Source organism: Octodon degus, unplaced genomic scaffold (assembly GCF_000260255.1).
Source record: "Octodon degus isolate 3935 unplaced genomic scaffold, OctDeg1.0 scaffold00060, whole genome shotgun sequence".
NCBI lineage: Eukaryota > Metazoa > Chordata > Mammalia > Rodentia > Octodontidae > Octodon > Octodon degus.
Window position 1 is genome coordinate 6,263,539 of NW_004524636.1, and position 20,420 is coordinate 6,283,958.

Sequence of the window (20,420 nt, forward strand, 5' to 3'; positions counted from 1 at the left end):
TATATAGTACACCACCTCATCTGTGGAGAGGGAAAAACTGAGAGTGCTAATTTTATAAATTAATTTCAACTAATAGTCTCCATTCATTTAATTAACAGACATTTATACATTGGGCAGAAGTATTTAATCAAATTTTAAAAGCCCAGAATTGCATAAGTCATTTACATTTGCCTTGTAGTTAATCAACTGGTAGGTATATGTCTACAACAAATTATCTCATTTTTCTTTTGTTTTTATTTTATAGAGAACAAAAAAATAATACAAAGACATAAGAATTGATACAGAATTTTGAACAACAAGGTAGGGATTCAATAATTTTTTTATATTGCATGTTGTTGTCATACTGTTGTCTTCAAGGTGGTTGTTCAGAAAGTCCGCCCAGTCAACAGACAGCCATGTTTTAGGCAGATGGCTACACTCTAAGGTGTTATCACAAAGGCAGGTAAAGCTGCCACCACGACTGAAGTCCAGTTCACAGACGACACTGCGAAGGCGGTTGCGTCTTGAGAACTGCGCCGTCTGCCAGGAACTGCACTGTGCTGAGAAATGAATCCCATCAACAGATTATCGACATGCCTTCTCCCTTCATGTATTTCTATGTATACACAAATATAATCATATAAATCATAAAAGCAAAGACAATTGGAAGAAAAAAGAAACTAACATGAGTTTAGGAGAGTCAAAATCATCTAAGTCAGGTTAGTTCTGGGATCCAAACTTAGGGGAAAGATAACTAGAACCAAGTCTATTATTTATTTATTTATTTATTTATTTAGGTACCAGGAATCAAACTCAGGACCTTGCCTTTGCCAGGCAGGCGCCTGTGCCACTGAAGTATCTCCCCAGCCTTCCAATCCTTTTTGAAAAAATGTCTCCATGTGTGTCTGTTTAATTAGAGTAAAAGTATTTGTGGGAAATACTTAAAGAAGTATTTGCATCTAAGAGACTATGTACATGTGGTGTTTTAGGGAAAGAAAGGATCTGAGGCCAAAATTTGAACAAGACAACATCAGTTTATAATAGCAAAAGGTTTGACTTAGTAGTAATGCAGCATCTTTTCCACCTGCTGCCTCCTGGGAATGGTGGCATCCTCATTCGAATATAATAAAAGGAAGTTTTACCAGCCTTAACGATGAGAGTAATTTTTAGGAAATGCACACTTGGACTTAAAGAAAATCACTCTTTAACGAATTTGGAAAAAATGCTCTCATTCATGTTTTCTTATTCACAGAAATTATATGAGATTATTTCCCCAACTTGCTCTTCAAAGGGGCACAGCCTTGCCTGTGTCCCCTCAGACATGCTCATCTTTTGTGAGAATTTTAATTTCCCAGAGCTGTCCAGGTAGCAGTAACCACAGTGGCTTACGGATAGAGAATGGAGGCTGCTTGTATTGAAGCGCTGGCTCTGACACTTCTGTTTCTTCCTGTGCTCAGGAATAATTTACATTCTCTATGCCTCAGGTTGCTTATGGTTTAAATGAGAATGCCATGGCGATATTATAAGCAATAATGGAAAATTTAACAAAAGTCTTAGTAATGGGCTCTAAGGCTAAATAATTACCAATTATAGCCTTTCCTGTCCTCCTTTGCTGACATGAATAAAACTCAGCTTAAAAACATGAGGTTTTAATGTAAAGATTTTGTGTCTCTTTGTACAATTTTTATGAAAGATTTTACTTTTGAAGTTAATGAAAAGATGTGCCCCAGTATTGGGTATTTTTATTTTCCATAGGGTCATGAAACCAAATGTTAAAAGCAAGTTGAAGAAAATTAAAGAAGAAACTTTTTGAAAAAGCCAAATTCCTCTGTGGAAGGAAGCCATCATATTTTAGTGTTCATGTCAAGGAATGTCCACTGGAAGTTTTGTAACAGAAAGAAAAAGCATTATAAAATTCTTTTTGCATGTGGTTGTCTTCATTTGTTTGTTTGTTTTTTGTTTTGGTTTGGTTTTGTGGGGGCTGGTGGGGTACTAGGAATGGAACTTAGGACCTTGCAGTGGCCGGGCAGGTTCTGTGCCTCTGAGCAGTCCACCGGGCCCTATAAAAGTTTTTTTTAAAGATATATCCACACTTCAAGGAAATATGAGCATTTTCTTTTCTGTTTCTCCTGAAACTAACTTTTTGAAGCAGAATTATTAAGAACATACGTACATTGGTGTGGTAGCTGTGAGCTGGTGTAACACATTTAAAATGGTTTTTTTTTCATTTAAAATGTTTTCATGAGAATATCTTTTACCATAGTAATATTTCATCTATGGGCAAATAACATTTTTTTTTTCATCTCATTCACAAAACTGTGGCATGTTCACCAAATCTCTTACCTTTTCCTGCAAATTCTGATGTCCTTACATTCTCTTTCCAAGAATTTCATTCAGAGACATCATTTCCAAATGCTGTATAGTACCGGTTTTGTTTTTTTTTTTTTTTGTTTGTTTGTTTGTTTGTTTGTTTTTTGCAGATCCAGGGACTGAACTCAGACCCTTGCGCTTGCCAGGGAAGCGCTTATTCTACTGAGCCATCTCCCTGGCCCCCAGTACCGGTTATTTTTATAAAATATGTTGAGATAATTTACAGATAATTATACAAGCAATTGGATTTCTCATGATTCCAAAAGTGGTATCAGACACTGGATAATTCTATGTAACATTAAAAACAATACAAATGTCCATCGAAGTGATGGGTAGGGCTGGCCAAATAGCTCAGTGGATTAAAGCACCAGCAAGCAGGCGCAGGGGCCGGGGGTTTGATCCCCAGGCCTGCCATGCTGGCCCCACCCCTGGGACACACTGAGCCAACAATTGAGACTGGGCGTGGTGGCACGCACCTATAATCTCAGCTCTTGGGAGGCTGTAAGCAGGCAGATCACTACGAGTCCGATCTAGTAATGAGACCCTGAACACACTATACAATCTTCCCTAAAATACAAAAAAAGGGGGATGGGTAAATATAATGTGTTAAAATCATGCAAAACAATATTATACACTATTTTAAAAATGAAGTATATGGACAGGACCTCAGGAGATTGGTCACAGGCCCCGTCAGGGATACCAAAACCTATGGATGGTCAAGTCATCTATAAAAAAAGTATTGATCAATATAACCTATGAAATTCTATGCAATTCAAGTGTTCTAAGTTATTTAAAATGCCTACTACTATGTAAATGTGGTGTGTTGTTTCAGAGGAAATGACATGAAAAAATATTTTATATATTTTTAATAGTGGGCTGGGGATATAGCTCAGTGGCTCACTGCCTGCCTGGCAAGCACCAGGTCTTGAGCTTGATTCTCAGCACTCCCTCAGTAAGAGATGTATATTTTCAATAGAGACACAACTTTTTGTCAAATAATTTTAATCTAAGGTTTCTTGACTCCATGGATATGGACTCCATGGACAGGAAGTTCTATTTATTATTCACATATGTGTGTATCCACTTGAAGAGATTATAAAAGTATAATGCTTCTTTGAAGACTCTAGTGACAAAAAGATAGCAGAGTACAGTCCCATGAGTGCAAATATTGTACTAAAATATTGTACTAAAATTAAGATCATGTGTTATTTATAAATAAAGTATGTATATAGGAAAAAGTAAAGCCATAGGCTGGAAAAATACAGCAAATTCATTGTAATAACTATTTCTGAGACAAAGATGTGGGAGGCAAAAGTCAAAACTACCTTTAACAAACTAATTCCTTTGCTAACAATATATGAAAATGACTAAATATTAACATTTGTTAAATCTGAAGAGTGTGGGCATATTTATTTCATTGGTTGCAATGGCTGTCTTTTTGGAAAAAAAATAGCATTAAACACATGAGTAATCATCCATTTCATGTGAATTTTTTTCTGCATCAATGCAAGTATCTAGAATTTTTATTAGTTACATGTAACTTTGGTTTCATGCACATAAATTTAGTCAGTCCATGGGCCTGACTAAGAGATGTGATTATAGACTGCTTTTTTTTCACTGAACATTACAGTAAAGCACAAGTCTACTGCAGAGAGAATTTATTGCAAAGTAATTTTTGCTGACAAAAATGTGCCATAGCACTTCAGGATTTTAATATGTAATTTATACCAGCCTTGGTCTCTACCTGATAGCCTGAGATCTGAATACGGTGCTTAGCATCACCCTATCTGGTTTTCAGTCTCAGGCAGACGACATAGTATCTAGGACTCACGCTCTATTCAGAACTAACACCATAGTGCACCAACCATTGTTACAGCAAGTCCCAGGACTCTAACACAATAAAATGAGAACATATATATCACATACAGGGTGAGAGGAAAGGGATTGAGATCAATGCTACAATACTCATGCTGATGTTTATTATATGGGAGTGCTTCTGTATCAGTTTTTGTACGAAGAAGTTTAGGGTCAACATGGCTGGACATCAGATAAACAAAAAGGGAATCAACACACAGCCTCCATCTTAAACCCAGGAAGAATGGTCATCAACAAGAAATCAAATATAATTGTTGAGAGGAATGGAAGATAGTACAACAACTGTCTCAAAATTCTGCAGCAAGAAATTCTATTTGTCCTAGATATTTGCCTTCTAGGAGCCTTACTGAAAGAGTTAAAGACATTGTATTATACTGATAACATCCATACACACATTTACAGAAGCACAAGTTATGATAACTGAATCTCAGAAGCAGCCTATGTAGCCATCAACTGATGAATGGATAAAGAAAAGGGTGTGCATCTATAAACAATGGAGTAGCACTCTGACACAAAGATAAACTTGAGTCATCAAATTTTGTAGGAAAGGGCGGGCCAAATAGCTCAGGAGATTAAAGCGCCTGCAAGCAGGAGCAGGGGCTGGGGCTGGGGCTGGATCCCCAGGGCCTGCTGTGCTGGCCCTGCCCCTTGGTGTGCTGAGCCAGCAATTGAGACTGGTTGAGACTGGTGGTGGTACACGCTTGTAGCTTGTAATCTTGGGAGGCTGTAAACAGGCGGATCACTACCAGTCTGATCTAATAGTGAGACCCTGAACATACTGTAGACCCTTCCCTAAAAATATAAAAAAGAAAAAAAATGTAGGAAAAACAGATCTTTTTTTTTTTTTTTTTAGCGGAACCAGGGATCAAACTCAGGACCTTGCACTTGCCAGGCAGGTGTTTATGCCACTGAGCTAGATCCCCAGCCCAATGGATCCATCTTGAAGCCACAATGTTAAATGAAGTTAGTCACACACACTCAAACATTGCAGTTTCTTTTATCAGAGAAGTCCAAATCAATAATAAAGAGCAAAATGAAAGACACATTATAACAAGTAAGGACATAAATTTTACTCAAAATGGAAGGAGACAAGAGATGGTAGGAAAGAGGGAAAAAGAGATGGAAAAAGAAATTAAGATGTGGTGTGGACTTGCTGCACCTCCTTACTAGGCGTGGAAACACTACGAACTACAAACACGTACTAAAACAAGCAAGTATAGAGTAAAAGGTCAGGGATGATTCCCAACTTAAGTCCATTTTCTGCATTGTGAAATTAAAGTAATAGTTGTGACCTTATTTTTAAGTGGCAACCTTACTCTTCAAAAAGCTATTATTCAAAAAAAAATATATATATATATTAGCAGTGGAAAAAGAGGCTCAGGCTATCAAACTGGCTTTTGGCATTGGCACCTCATTTGTTTCTGCCAGGCTCTGGTAGCCCAGCTCCGGCTCTCATCATCCCAATCCTGCCATTGCTGCTCCAAAAGCCTTCACTGGTACCGAGGCCACTTCCAGTGACTCCTTGCACCTAGCTCTTCACTTCATTCTGACCAGGATCACAGCAGAGATCTAACATTTGGGTCATCTCGATTTAGAGGGAGTAGAGCAGGTCTCCTGTCTGGAAAGAAACCTGAAATCCTGGGGAAGAAGTGGAACCTCAATGAGCTGCACAAATTTGAGAAGAATTTTTACCAAGAACACCCAGATTTGGCTCAACCCACAGCACAAGAGGTGGGGGCAAACAGAAGCAGCAAGGAAATTACAGTGAGAGGCCACAACTCTCCAAAGCCAATTTTGAATTTCTCTGAAGCGAACTTCCCTGCAAATGTCATGGGCTTCATTGCAAGGTAGAACTTCGCTGAAGCTACTGCTATTCAAGCTCAGGGATGGCCAATTGCTGCAAGTGGATTGGATATGGATGGAGTGGCCCAGACAGGACCTGGGAAGACACTGTTTTATTTGGCACCTGCCATCATCCACATCAGTCATCAGTCATTCCTAGAGAAAGGAGATGGGCCTATTTGTTTGATGCTGGCACCAACTTGGGAACTGGCCCAGCAGGTGCAGCAAGTAGCTGCTGGATAGTGCAGAGCTTGTTGTTTGAAGTCTCCTTGCAACTGCGGTGGTACTCTCGACGGACCACAGATGCATGATTTGGAGACAAGTGTGGAAATTTGTATTGTAACACCTGGGAGACTGATTGATTTTTTAGAATGTGGAAAACCCAATCTGAGAAGAACAACCTACCTTGTCCTTATCCAGATAGAATGCTTGATATGGGCTTTGAACCCCAAATAAGGAAGATTGTGGATCAGATAAGACCTGATAGGCAAACCTTAATGTGGAGTGCAACTTGGCCAAGAGAAGTGAGACAGCTTGCTGAAGATTTCCTAAAAGACAATATTCACGTAACATCAGTACACTACAACTAAGCACAGACCACAGCATTCTTCAGAGAGTGGATGTCATGACACAGAAAAGGGTGAAAAGCTCATTCATCTAGTGGAAGAGCTCATGAGTGAAAAAGAGAATAAAACCATTGTTTTGTTGAAACAAAAAGATGTAGGTGAAAGTCTCAGAGCACTCAGGCCCCTAGCTTTGTCTCTTGGGTGGTCTTCAAGATATCAGACAACAGCCCCAGTGTCAGTGAGAATGGCTTAGAGGAGGATAGAGATGAGGAAAACGTCATTTGAACTCTGGGTCCAATCACAGAGGAAGACGTACAGCTGATGGAGTCAAATGTTTCATCAACTGCAGAGTTAAATGAGTAGAGATCACACCTGTGAATCTTGGGAAGACCAATACAACTCACCTTCCATAAAAGAAGGAAGAGCTCAAATCTCAGTGTAAAGTGGTGGTGTCCCCTTTGCCCGCTGTTCTGCTTCCAGTGAATGAGATGGCACGGGATACCCTGCAGAGCTGGTGCCAGCAGTTCAACTTGAGGACTACTGGCCAGGAAATTGAGGTCGACTTGCAGCTGCCGAAGCATGCATACCCCCAACAGGAATGTGAGGTGCCTGGGACATCCAAGGAGGCCAAAATACAGTGAAGTTTCAGGAAATGTAGGGCAGGGACCAAGACAAAGAGCCTTATGAGAAGTCTGGAGAGGAGTCTGAAAGGAGGAGGCCAATGAGGTTGAAGTGGTGACTTCCGCTCAGGTGTCCATACTGGTGGCTTGGGCACACATAGTGGTAAGAGCTGGTTGGCCCAAGGCTGTGATTTCCTGTCCCATTCCCAGTAATGTGGAGGCCCTCTTGGTGCAAGCCCCTGGTGTCAGGTGGTGCACAGTCCACAGCCAGCTTCATGCTGTAGACATGGCAAGCTGGGCTCACCTGCAGTTCTGCGCAGGTGACACCTGGTTCCCTGACTCTCCCAGGAGAATAATCTCCTTCTCTCTGCTACCAGCTTGTGCTTTCCCATCCCCAGGAACAGAAAATAACCTGTAATGCCCTGAGTGTGTTCAAAGGAATAAGAAGATGATGAAGAAAATAATTATGGGAAAGAAAATGAAACATTCTGTAGGAGACCAGAACATGTCACCCCAAAACCTGCCCCTTCAATCATTGATGAAGGCATCGTTGTGATCTGAAGGTGACGAGAACCAGACAAGAAAGCTTTCTGCCTTCCCGTTCTTGTCTAAAAATCAGGGCATAAATATACTCACGTTTCCAGCCATCTCTACCAGGATACACGGTAGGGAGCCCCTAAGGCATGCAGTGGTTCTGCTGTGCAGATGGAGTCCTGACCATCTTTGGCATCCCTTGGGACCAAGAGCCAGCCTTCTTAAGTACTTACTAGACAGGAGCAATTTGCTTTGCTTTTGTTGTAATTAGTATATTATCTAATTAATATTTAGATAGATGGATAGATAGATAGATAGATAGATAGATAGATAGATTTTTTTTTTTTAGACAGGATCTTATACAGTTCTGGCCAGTCATGAACTCACTATGTAGCTGAGGCTGGTCTCAAACTCGCAGTGACCTCTGGCCTCAGCCTCTCTAATACTGAGTTCCAGGTATGCGCTACCATGCCTGGCTCTGGCTTCTAAGTAATAGATTTTAGAGCAGGGTAGGTTTGCAGGAAAGTTGAGCAGGAGAGCGTGTGGCTCACATCAGGTCTCATTCTATCTTTCTGTCTTGTTCACAGTACCAGGGGTTGAGCTCCACGGGCACCTGACTGCTATGTTTGGGCCTTTACATATGTGTGTGTGTGTGTGTGTGTAATATATATGTTACACATGTAATATATATGTTATATACATATATTTAGCACAAGGTCTCACTACGTAGATCAGATTCGTAGTGATCCTCCTGTTTCCAGCCTCTCAAGCACTGGAATTACAGTTGCACGCCACCACACGCATGTTTCAGCTGCGCTCCAGAGGCAGGGATGGCACAACATGCTGGGGATTGAGCCTGGTCGCTCTGGTTGCCTAAGTAGATGCTTCAGCCTGCTGAGCTATCTAGCTGGCCCTTGGGCCTTATTTTTTAAACATTATTTTGAACCGGAGCTACAGCTCAATGATATAGCATTTGCCTGGCAAGCACGAGGTCCTGAGTTCAATTTCCAGCACAAAAAACACCCTCATTGAAAGCTTTAAAAAACGTTCCCAGGTGTGTGGGCATGAATACAGCTATACTTCCACCCTTCAGAAGGCTGAGGCAGGAAGATCACTCGAGGCCAGCCTGAACTACAGAGTAAACCGCATCTCAAAAAATGAAATAAATAATTATTTTTTGAGGCAGCATCTCGTTAAGTAGCCGAGACTGCCTTTGAGCCTGTGATTTTCCTGCCCTACTTGCTCAAGTAGCTGGGATTGCAGGCAGGCACCTCCGGGTCTAGCCATTCTGTGGGCGTTGACAAATACTTGATGACATGTGTCCAATGCAGCATCAGCTTCATCGGCCCGATCCTCCCTGCTGCTTCATCTAGATGCCCTCCCACTCTCCAGGAAGATCTACCATCTCCATGGCCTTGCTTCTTTATAATGCTGAATACTTGAAATATAGCTTTTCAACAGTTTTGACCCAGCAAAGTTCGCTTCTGCTGTGAAGACAGGACCCTACAACTTCATCCAGGATAGCTCTGAATCTTCAGTTCTGCAGCTCCTCCACCTCTTGCTGGGGCTCCAGGGCTGTGGCCCCACACTTGGCTGGGCTTCTTTGTAAAGCAATTATTTGTAGTGCTGGATAATGCTCCATTGGCAACATGTTCCAGTGCGTATCTTCACTTAACCTGCTGAAGGACCATTTGGTTGCTTCCCCATTTTGGCAATTCTGAATAAAACTGATATAAAATTGAAAGGCTGAGATAGACAAGTTTGAGACCAGCCTAAACTAGTGAGATCCTGTCTCAAAAAAGAAATGAATGGGGACCGGGGAGATGGCTCAGTAGAATAAGCACTTCCCTGGCAAGTACAGGGGCCTGAGTTCAATCCCCAGTTCCGAAAAAAAAAATGAAATGAATAAATAAACAAATAAATATTGCTCTAAAAAGAAGAAGATGTGATGAATTTACCAGAAAATGAGGAGAGGTGGTTGGCCTGCCATGGGTATCCATGGTGGCAAGTGTCAACAGGAACGAGACTGGGTTCTACTTGAATTCAAACACAGAAGAGCTCCTATTCTGATTGCTAAAGATGTGACCTCCAGAGGGCTAGATGTGGAAGATGTGAAATTTATCATCAATTATGACTATCCTAACTACTCAGAAGATTACATTCATTAAATCAGAAGAACTGCTTGTAGTACCAAAACAGGCCCAGTGTACTCTAATAGTATAAAGCACGTCAGTGACCTTATCTCTGTGCTTTGTGAAGCTAATCAAGCAATTAATTCCAAGTTGCTTCAGTTGGTCAAAGACAGAAGTTCAGGCCATTCCAAGGGCAGAAAAGGCATGAAGGATGAACACCAGGACTGATACTCTGCGGGCAAAAGGGGTGGATTTATACCTTTAGCGACAGGATAAGTTTTGACAGATGTTACTTTAGTCTCCTTAGAGATTTTTTGCGGCAAAAACTCAGAATGGTGTTTACAGTGCTGCAAATTACACCAATGGGAGCTTGGGAAGTAATTTTGTGTCTGCTGATATACAAACCAATTTTAAGACTGGCAGAACAACAGAGACTTACGAGAATGATTATGATAGCACTCAGCAGTGTGGAGGTAATGTTGTAAATATGGACAGTGATATGAATGAACAGGCATATGCATATCTGCTACTGCAGCTGTACTTATGATTGGCTAGCCAATGCCAACTGATATTTGCAATAATACCTTAGGTGTAAATTTTAATGTCTGTTTTTCATAATTGCTCTTTGAATTGTGTTTTATCAGACAAGATAGTTATTTAAGAAACATGGGAAATGCAGAAATGACTGCAGTGCAGCAGTAATTATGGTGCACATTTTTGCTATGTAAGTTGGATATTCCTCTACATCCCTGAAACAATTTTTAGGGGTTTTTTTGTACTAGAAAACAATGCAGGCAGTGTTTTCACAACAGTAACTGTACAGTGATTTGAAATACAATAAATGAAGGCAATGTATGACATTCCAGAAAGACATTAGAAGACTAAAAAAAAAAAAAAAAGAAAATAGTTCTCTTAGTGTTGTGCAACTTGCAAATGGCTAATGCTGGATTGACTGTAAATATGCCATCATTACTAAGCTATGTTATTGTATATCAATGATATATATATATGCATATATATATATATCAATGTATAATAGGCTCTTTATAGAATGTTATTGTTTTAAAACATGGTCTCTTAGACCTCTGAAATGTGACACAATTCAATAGCCTGCACCTAACAGAGCTGCTTTGAAACTACTTCCAGATGTGGTGTCATGCTTTACAGTCTTTCAAAGACTTTGCCTCAGAACCTCAAGTTCAACTATGCCTTAGGTGCATCACAGTAACACACCACCAGCAACAGGCAGTGAGGAAATTCTGGAGATGTTGTTGGGTGAAATGCTTTAAGTGGGTTAAGTATTAAGCCCCTGCCATCACTAGCTGAATGGTATTTTAGTACTTTATATGAGAGAGTAAAAGGGGGGAAGTTCAATAAGGAAGAAGAAATGAGTGTTCTTGTTAAAATGAAAAAAATTTACAAACAACAAAATCTCCCAAAACAATATATATATATATATATATATATATATATATATATATATATCCAATGGTACCCCTGAAATATGACATCTAGAAATTATCACTGCAAAACACTCATTATAAAAATAAAGAAACTACCAATGAACTATAGCATACCCTTTACTATTAACCATAATCTTCAAATCCTTGGCAAAGTCCAAGGCCTTTGGAGTTCAGTGAAGACTATTTATTCAGATAAAGGTAGATTATTATTATTATTATTATTATTATTATTATTATTATTTTGGCAGAACCAGGAATTGAACTCAGACCCTTGCTCTCGCCAGGGAAGCGCTTATTCCACTGAGCCATCTACCCGGTCCCCAAAGGTAGATTATTGAAGATCATTTAATGATGCTTCCAAGTTTCAGAGATTTCCTGATGAACCATCGGAGCACCCTGTTCTGTTTGCTTTGTCACCAGACTGGAAGAAGTGATTTCAGCCCAAACCTTAACTTACACAAGTGCACTGTTTTCTTTTTAGATAAATAATACCTTTATTTTTATTTTTTTGTGTTTAGAATACATTTTATTTATTTTTAAAATAATTTTATTGAGAAATAAATAGCAACAAGACAGTTTCACAACTGATTATTAGCACAGTTTCAATAATTAAAACATTGCATATTGTTGTTTTAGTGGTTATTCATTGTACAAGATGCAGATATGATATCCTGTCCACAAACGCTATTAGAAAAAAATCTCTCTATTTTTTGAATTAAGAGAATATAGCTGTACATCTATCCTAACTATTTTGAGTGTACAGATACAAAATGGTCTTTTATTTGTATCCCGCTTTTTTGGTTAGTTTTGTCAGAGAATGGCATTTCATTGTAATTTAAATATTGTAGGTGTGTTAATTAAGCAAAATATTCTAATATAGTCCAATAGTCCATAATAGTAGTGGGTTTTTCTCAAGACTAGCAGTGTTAGAAGTTGTATTGAGCCTTTTACAGCTCAGCATATTAATATGGCTTTACTTTTTATGCTTCATTTTCATACTTTTTTGCTGGATGGTTAAGACCAAGATAAAGCAAGACCTATAAAATAAGAAATGCAACTTTTGTACCTGATAAGGATAGTCAAATCTCCTCAGGATTTATCCTGAAACCCTGTATCACAGTTTGTAGAACCTTTGTCAGTGTCAGCCATGTGGATGAGTCACGGCCATTGCTTGACCAATTTGCTCTCTGGGAAAGCCTGAAAGAATGTTTTCTCCCCATGTGACTCTCCTTAGGCACACTCTACATTGTTGATCACTTTCCTCTATGGCCCCATAATCTCCTTGATCAGAAAATTTGGGACACAACTGAGTTACATGATGTTACAGTACAGGTTCTCCTATGTCCTAGGTCTTCATGAATCTTGAAAGGCTAGGGACAAAAAGTTGGCTGTCCTTGTAGCCCTTCTTTTTCTCTAATTTTTGGTCTGCAAACTTAGGTTTTTCACCACCCAGAAGAGAAGCTTATTATTATATGCTCTTATAGGTCTCCTTCATGGTGTTTTCTCCTTGTCACCTACAATTACAATGAATTTGAACTGGAAGGTTCTTAACCGAATCATGTTCTCTAACATCAGTGCTACATACCTTTGTTCATTCATGAGAACAACAGGCTGTGTCCCACCCCTTGCATGAGTCTTCAGCTTAAGCCCGAATCAGTGAAGGGAGAGAAAGGCACCTTTCTGCAGCTTCTCCATGCTGCCACTCACTGTCACATCAAGTTTAGGTTCACATGACAGCAAGGGGCAGTGATCCAGATGCCTATGTTCTTCTGTATTCTATATCTCTGCATTTGGGAGTCATGATTTATGCTTTTTCAAAGCACAACAAAAAAGACCAGGAAGAGGTCACAGAATCAGGCATTTATAGAAAATGGCTAAAAGGATCAGGTTGGAATAATCTGATGAATGAGTCTGACGTCTCCCTGTGATGCCTGTAGACTACTTAAACCCAAAGAATTTTGAGATTCAGGCATGGTTACCAGAGCCATCATGATAGCCCATGGCCATAAGCTCAACATACAGGATGGAAAAGGCAAGCCTTGTTCTTGATCCTGTCTCAACATCAGTCATTCAAGCTGTCGCCACATGTTAGGTAATACTTGGAGGACAGAAGGAGCCCAGGTTCCCTGACTGTTCTATCATCCTTAAGCCAATTTTATGAGATTCAGTTATAGATATTTGGGTATATTTTAAAGGTTTAATTTTTATTAAATAACATGAAATAAGCAAATTCTGATCAAGTAGGATAACCAGGAACCTATGTTTTCCATTGCTTTCTAATGCATTTTCCAGTCTTGTCCTCAAAAGCATCAGGCCAGAAATACTTACTAGAGAGCAGTGGCTTGAATAACCTTCTTCCAAATACAAAAAATATCATTAAAAATTTTGGCACTCTGCACTGGAGAGATAGCTTGGCAGCATAGGCACTTGCCTGGCAAGAACAAAGTCCCCAGTTTAGGGATTTTCTTTCTTTCTTTCTTTTTGTATTAAGTACAGGGTCTACAGGGTCTCACCTTCATGTTTTTCAGCCTCCCAAGCACTGGGATTATAGACATGCACCACTATGACCAGTTTCAATCACCATCTCAGCACGCCCTGGAGGAGGGGCCAGATAGCAGGCCAGGGACCAAACCCCTAGGGCCCTGTGTCTCCCTAAGCAGGTGCTTTAATCCACTGAACTATCTGGCCAGCCCAAGGTCTCCAGTTTGAATCCCTGGCATGCCAAGCCAGCCACCGAGACCTGGCATGGTGGCGCACACCTGTATTCCCAGCACTGGGGAGGCTATAAACTGGAGGTTCACTATGAGTCAGAGCTGCGTAGTGAGACCCTGTACCAAATACATAAAAATTAAAAAATAAAAATAAAAATTTTGTCACTCTTCAAGTTCCTTCAAAATTATGCCCAAGTGTAATTTCCAGGTGGCACTATGTTAGAAGTGCAGAAGGGTAACCGGATAATTTAAATGAATCTCCAACCCCACCACACTCTGGTGATTCTTCTGCAAATTGATCTCTATTTAATAACCAATCAGCTTATACCTATTGCCTATGTCCTGTGTTCAGCTAAATGTGTAAACAATTTGCAACCTGAATCACCCTGGATCCAGTCAAGTAAATGCAACAGAGAAATGCACTATTGAAAACTAGTTCAAAAAGTGCTGGAGGCACATAACAGGTCAATAAGGTTATCCAGAGATTCACAGTTACCCAGAACTTCTATGTCCCTTGTGATCAAAAAGTCAAGGGCAGAAAGCTGTTTCTAGAACCTAGAAGCTGGCATCTGCAGGTAGTTGCTGGAGACATTTTAAGGGTACCTGTCAGGATCTGGAAGTGAGAAAGTAACACAGTCACACAAGACACTGTCTGGTGCACAGACAAGAGAAATTTGTGGGTTTGTGTGCTACGTTGAACCCACACACTGCTTATTGGTTGAAATTACCTCAAGCCATTGAAAAATGTAGTTTCTAGGCACTCTTCTAGTGCAACCAAGTTTCATATTTCTGCATTGCAAACTGTCCAAATGCCCAGCGCCGTTGAACTACAAGCACTGTCTTCTACTCACAGAGAAGCATAACAGCTGTGGATTGTCTCCACTCACGAGGGGCTGGAGCCTCAGCTGAGATAACTCTCACAGCTAAGTGGGAGGGTTCTCTTCCATTACAACACCCCACATATCTATCTGTCTGTCCTGGGAGCTAAAGCTCAGAGTCAGCAATGAATGTCAACTGCAGTACACACCTCTATGTGGCGTCCAAAACACACTGGCTTCAAGCTGATTAAATGATGGGTGAGGGATCTTGGGGTTTCAAGAGGGAATCTGACCAGGAAGCCAGGCTAAGTCCATGTGGTCTTTCATGACGCATGGGTGAGATGTGGTTTTACTGCTCTGGGGCTCTGGCTATAGTGTCCCTTTGGCTGTGCTCTGTTGATTGACCCAATTCGAGGTCCACCTAGACTCAGAGGGAGGGGATATGGAGCCAGTGAGAATGCAAAAGAATTCATAGGTATATTTTTTAAATTGCCCAAGAGAAGCAAAAACTAAAAGAAAAAAAGTAGATGGAGTTCATTAAGAATGACAAAGACTCAGAAGCGATATCAACACCAGAAAACTGCAGCGAAGTGTACCAGAGACACCTGGAAGGACTTCCAAATGGAAAGCACAGGTAGGGAGACTTTCCAAGATCTCTAGGGAGAAAGCACTGAGAAATCAGCTTGCCTTGCAGATAATCTGTCTCAGTTTCCCAAACACCAAAGAAAAGAAATTCACTTTGTACCAGAAATTGAACTCATGACCTCCCGCTTGCCAGGCAGATGCTGTGCCACTGAGCTATATCCACAGTCAACAAAAGAGAGGATTATAAGAGGGTCACATAAACCCCCTAAACTTTAAAGGAGTGGATCATCTAGAAGCTAGGAACGAACCCTAGGTGAATTCTGTTAGACGCCATACCTTCCTTTCGTGTAACAGAAACATGGTTTTATTTTCAAGAGCACTGATAAGCCCATCCTTAATATAGTGCTGCCTTTCCCCAGGTGTGCTGATGTATGCAAACAGTTCATATAGGAGCTGCCTCGCTTCCTCCTGCTCATCCTTCCTACTCTAGCTATTGATTCCTTCTTGCACTGCCCTCTCTCTTCCTTCCCCCTTCAATCAACTCACACCCTGCCTTGCAAACCTTTTAGTCTTTGGCTCTCTTTCTGTTCCTAGCCTCAAATTCCAGGGGAACCACTCAGCCTAAAGCAGCTATTACAGTTTTTGTAGGATGTGGTTAGTCCAGCAGTCTTCAGTTACCACTTGGAGACCTCCAGACCTTTCTGTGGTGAGGGGAGGAGGACCCTGGCCATTCTCCATCCGGGGCAGATGACTAAGGGAAAGCACATGACCCCAATTAGCAAAGGAAGGAGCAGGAACACATGGAAAGAATTTCCTTCAAACAAATAAAAGTTTTTTTGGACTCTTCCTTTATGATTCAACTCTTCTGTTGTTTCACTAGAAGCTGGAATCATTGAAAAGGGGAAAATGGCTGATGAGTGGAGGACCAAACTTTAAAAACCGAAATGGATCATCACCTTTGAGTGGAGTAGACAGAAAATAAATGCAAGCACAACAAATGTTCACATAGATTTATCATGTAATGATACACAGTTTAAAAATCCCTCTGCCCTCTCTTCCATTGAGTTTCAATTTTGGTCACCACAAAAGCAACTCATGACCACAAGGCTTTTATTTTATGCACAAACAGAAGGCCCTGGTAAATGTCCTTTTGCTTTCTGATTAACAACTGCACAAAAATGTAGCAATGAGCTTTGCAAGGATGCAGCTTTCCCCTCAACTATTCTTGGAGAAAAACCCCGGGGATCTGGAAGCCTGCTGCTGAGCACCACCCGGATTAGGAGGGGTGAAGGCTGGTGCAGCAACGCCTGTAAACTCAGCAACATTTGAAAGGTCTCTATGTTGAGAAAGAGCCAAATCCTATTCTTGAGAAAAGAAAGATGACTCTCAAATGATGACATGTTTGAAAGAAGTTGGATAAGATCCATTCAGGTTTCAAAAGCATAGCTTGCCACACAGGAGGAAAGGTGTAAATTCTAATTTTTTTACACCTAAAGTCCACTGATTCTGATCTAAAAGCTTTTTAGGCCAACTCCTGTGCCTTCCTGCTCTGGAGCTGGTGTTAGGATTAGGGACCCCCTGCAGTTCTGAATTTTGAGCAGCAGGAGAAATAAGGAGGAAACAATGTCACCAACTTCAGTTTATTTGCTTTGTCCTTGAATATATGTTTTTAAAGAACTACTTGGACTTGAGTTCAGAGTTTTGGAACTGGACTTCATCATCAGCTATTCGTTGTTGTTGTTTATTATTTTTTTTTATTTTGGTTTGGTTTGGTTTTTGAGACAAATTCTCAATAAGTCCCTACATACTCCAGGATGAGTTCGAACTTCTGATCCTTCTGCTTTACCCTCCCAGAGTTTTGGGATTATGGATGAGCACCATCACACCCAGCTGAATGTCCACTCTTCATTTTTAAATTTTCTTTTTGAGTAAGCAATTTTCTGAATAAGAGCCATGTAATTAATTTAACCTGAAGATGCATAATATTTATTCCTCCTCCAAAGGTTATCAGCAAGCCTACATGGTGAGTGGGCACAAATGTCCAAAGCTTCCACATAGTAATAAAAAGGACAACAAGCAGCTAAAATAAAAATCAAATGAATGAAACCTCCCAACCCAATTGAGCAACAGAAAAGAAACACAGTTGATATCTAAGACAGCGCCATAAATGCCATGAAGAAAATTATCCAGAGGTAATACACAAATCCAGGCACGTTTATGACAACTGAGGGCATTTTCTCTATTTGACATCACTACAGTGGTCCCCAAGGACCAGAAACTCAGAAATTCTGAGAGCTCTGGAAGCACATGGCACTGCCCCACCATGGACAGGCACACCATCTTTCTTTAAAGTCCTACCATGTGGAGTATGGCTTGTGAACTAGAAGCAGCAGCAGCACTTGGTTGGAAACACCTCTCTCTAGACTGAGCTATTCAGCAAGTGTTCCAGAACATGCCTGATGCATGCAAGCACTACTTTTGAAGAAGCTCTGGCATAGGAGATTCACTCTGATTCTGCTGGCAGGAGGTGCATCCCAGTCTCCCCCACCTGCCAATTATGGAAAAGCCCTGCTCACCTGTTAGAAGGCGAGCTGCAAACCGGAACAGACAGCATTACATAAACCAAGGCCCCCTGCTAATAGTCTTTGGAAATTCCCCATCTCTGAGTTGGATTAGTCTAGAAGCTGTGGTTACCAGGCAAGCTGATGGCCCAAACCACCTCAGAAAGATTCCAAAAACACATTCTGTGTCACAATTTCAAAACAAAGCTAGCAATATTTTAATCCCCCTCACCACAAAAGCATGTCTAAAAGCTTGTCATGAGGCCAGGGACTTAGAGAAAGGAATCTGGATTTTCCCTGTTCTATTGATATTGAAAAATCCAACTAAACTCTGTATTGGAGCTGGTAGCACAGAACAGCTCCAGCAGAATGTAGGCCAGTTGCTAGAACTAATGACCACTCAGGACCTTCCACAGCATTTTATCACTAGGCTCTCGAGATTATCCCTTCGTAATATCACCACATAATTTGAGAAATCCTTTACAAATTACCATCTTATTTATTCGTGGAAAATAATATATAGAGCTACAAAGTATCCTTCTCTGATGGATTTGAAGATTTTCAAGCTCTGCCTTCAAGTTCATAGGATGCCACTGTGCCCAGTGCCTTAAGATCAGAAATATAGGTATTGTCCTCTGCAGACCTTTCTCCCTTTATCCATAACAATTTTGTGTGTGTGGCTAAGTGCTATCACTCCAACTCAGGCACAACATATGCACCCGTGGAATCAGGGAGGCTTGGCTGACTAGGTGCCTCTTGTGTGTAGCACCCAACATCAGGGAACTCAGCACCCAGATCTCACCACAGACCTCTCCCCCTTGCCCCTGGCTCTCAGAGCAGCTTTGCAGATGGGGCAGAGCATGGAGTCCAGCACCTGCTCAGGTAAGAGCAGTTCTGTGACCAAAGTTGAGGAGTTCGTCCCTTTTCATCTTCAGGTTTCCTTTCATGGAAAATGATCTTGGCTTCCACTCTTAAAAAATTCACCATAATTTTTCCTTTCAGTTCTAAGAAATATTTTCATAACTAATGGCTTCAGCTTCTGAAACTAAGCTCTCCAACAGTTAGCTCACTGCCTTCGTTTTTAGGTCTTGTTTGTTATAGTGAACAAATGTGGCCACTTGCATTTCCAGGCCCCATAAGGGACACCTTATCACACTTTGCACACTCTGTCCCATGTCCCAAGAAACTCTGTGAATAAGAGAAGTTAGTCACTGTAAGTGCACCTTCCCTTTTACCACTAGCTATGCCTGCATCCCTAACTTTCACTAGTAAACACACTCGATCTTTCTGTCCCATTGTCCCAGTTTTCTTCTCTCTCTCTCTCTCTCTCTCTCTCTCTCTCTCTCTCTCTCTCTCTCTCTGTCTTTCTCTCTCTCCTTTTGAGCTATGATAGACAAACACATGCCCATAGTTCAGATTGTTGATGTAATACATTGATAATACACTGTGCCAGTAAGTAGATATCTGTTGAGTATTGTTTATTTGAACCCTTGAAAGTAACATAGAACATTTTAATTCTTTTGTTTTCATTTTCAGAATTTTGCAAATAGAATATTTGCTTTATATATCCAGAACTATAAAAACTGTGATGTTTTATGGAATTGAGAGTAAGATTAGTCATAATCTCAAGCATATAATCAGACAAAAAAAATCAAATTAATGCCACAGTTATATACGAATAACTTTCTCCTGGTTTTCAATTCTGTTGAACATGGGGGCATGATAACCAGATAGACCTCCCTGTATGAAGTTTATAATCTTGTAGAAATCCTAGTATGATAAAGAGACATATGGTCCCTATCCATATAGTGTTAAAAGCATGATATAGGCAGAGAAAACATTTAATACCAGATTTCAAAGGCAGATAAAACAAGCAGAAATGAAAACATTCTTCACCTGCCATCATGAACTTGGATTGATAAACGTATTACATCTGAATTTTCAATAACTAATACTAAAGTATCACATTTCCTTCCATAATGTTTGTGGACAACAAACCACAGGAGGATTAAAACAACTTAAAATCACAGAAGAGAAATAGTTGTTGTTTTCATTTTATATCACAACTGTTAGATAGACCCAAATATCCTTTACACTTGTCATCACTACGAAGTTTATAAAGCTCATCATTCCTACCATTTTGTCACGAAGAACACTAAAAATGAAAACATATAGGTCAAAACTATTTTTCCTAATATTTTTATGAGCATTTTTTAAGTTGAATTGGTTCTGTTTGCTTAGATATTTTATTTTGGGCATTTAAAAGCACTATTTTTGCAAAAGGTCAATAAGTATGATTAGATGCCAACTGGGTAACAGGTGCCCACTGGGGGACCCTTGAGGACTGGTCTCTGGCATTGGTAG

General features: G+C 40.4%; 2 pseudogenes; both read left to right on the top strand.

Annotated features, from left to right (window-relative positions):
• Positions 1–10,536, top strand: part of LOC101581541 — an 18,235-nt pseudogene extending 7,699 nt beyond the window's left edge.
• Positions 10,537–15,437: 4,901 nt separating this feature from the next.
• LOC101581927 overlaps positions 15,438–20,420 on the top strand; it is a 47,105-nt pseudogene continuing 42,122 nt past the window's right edge.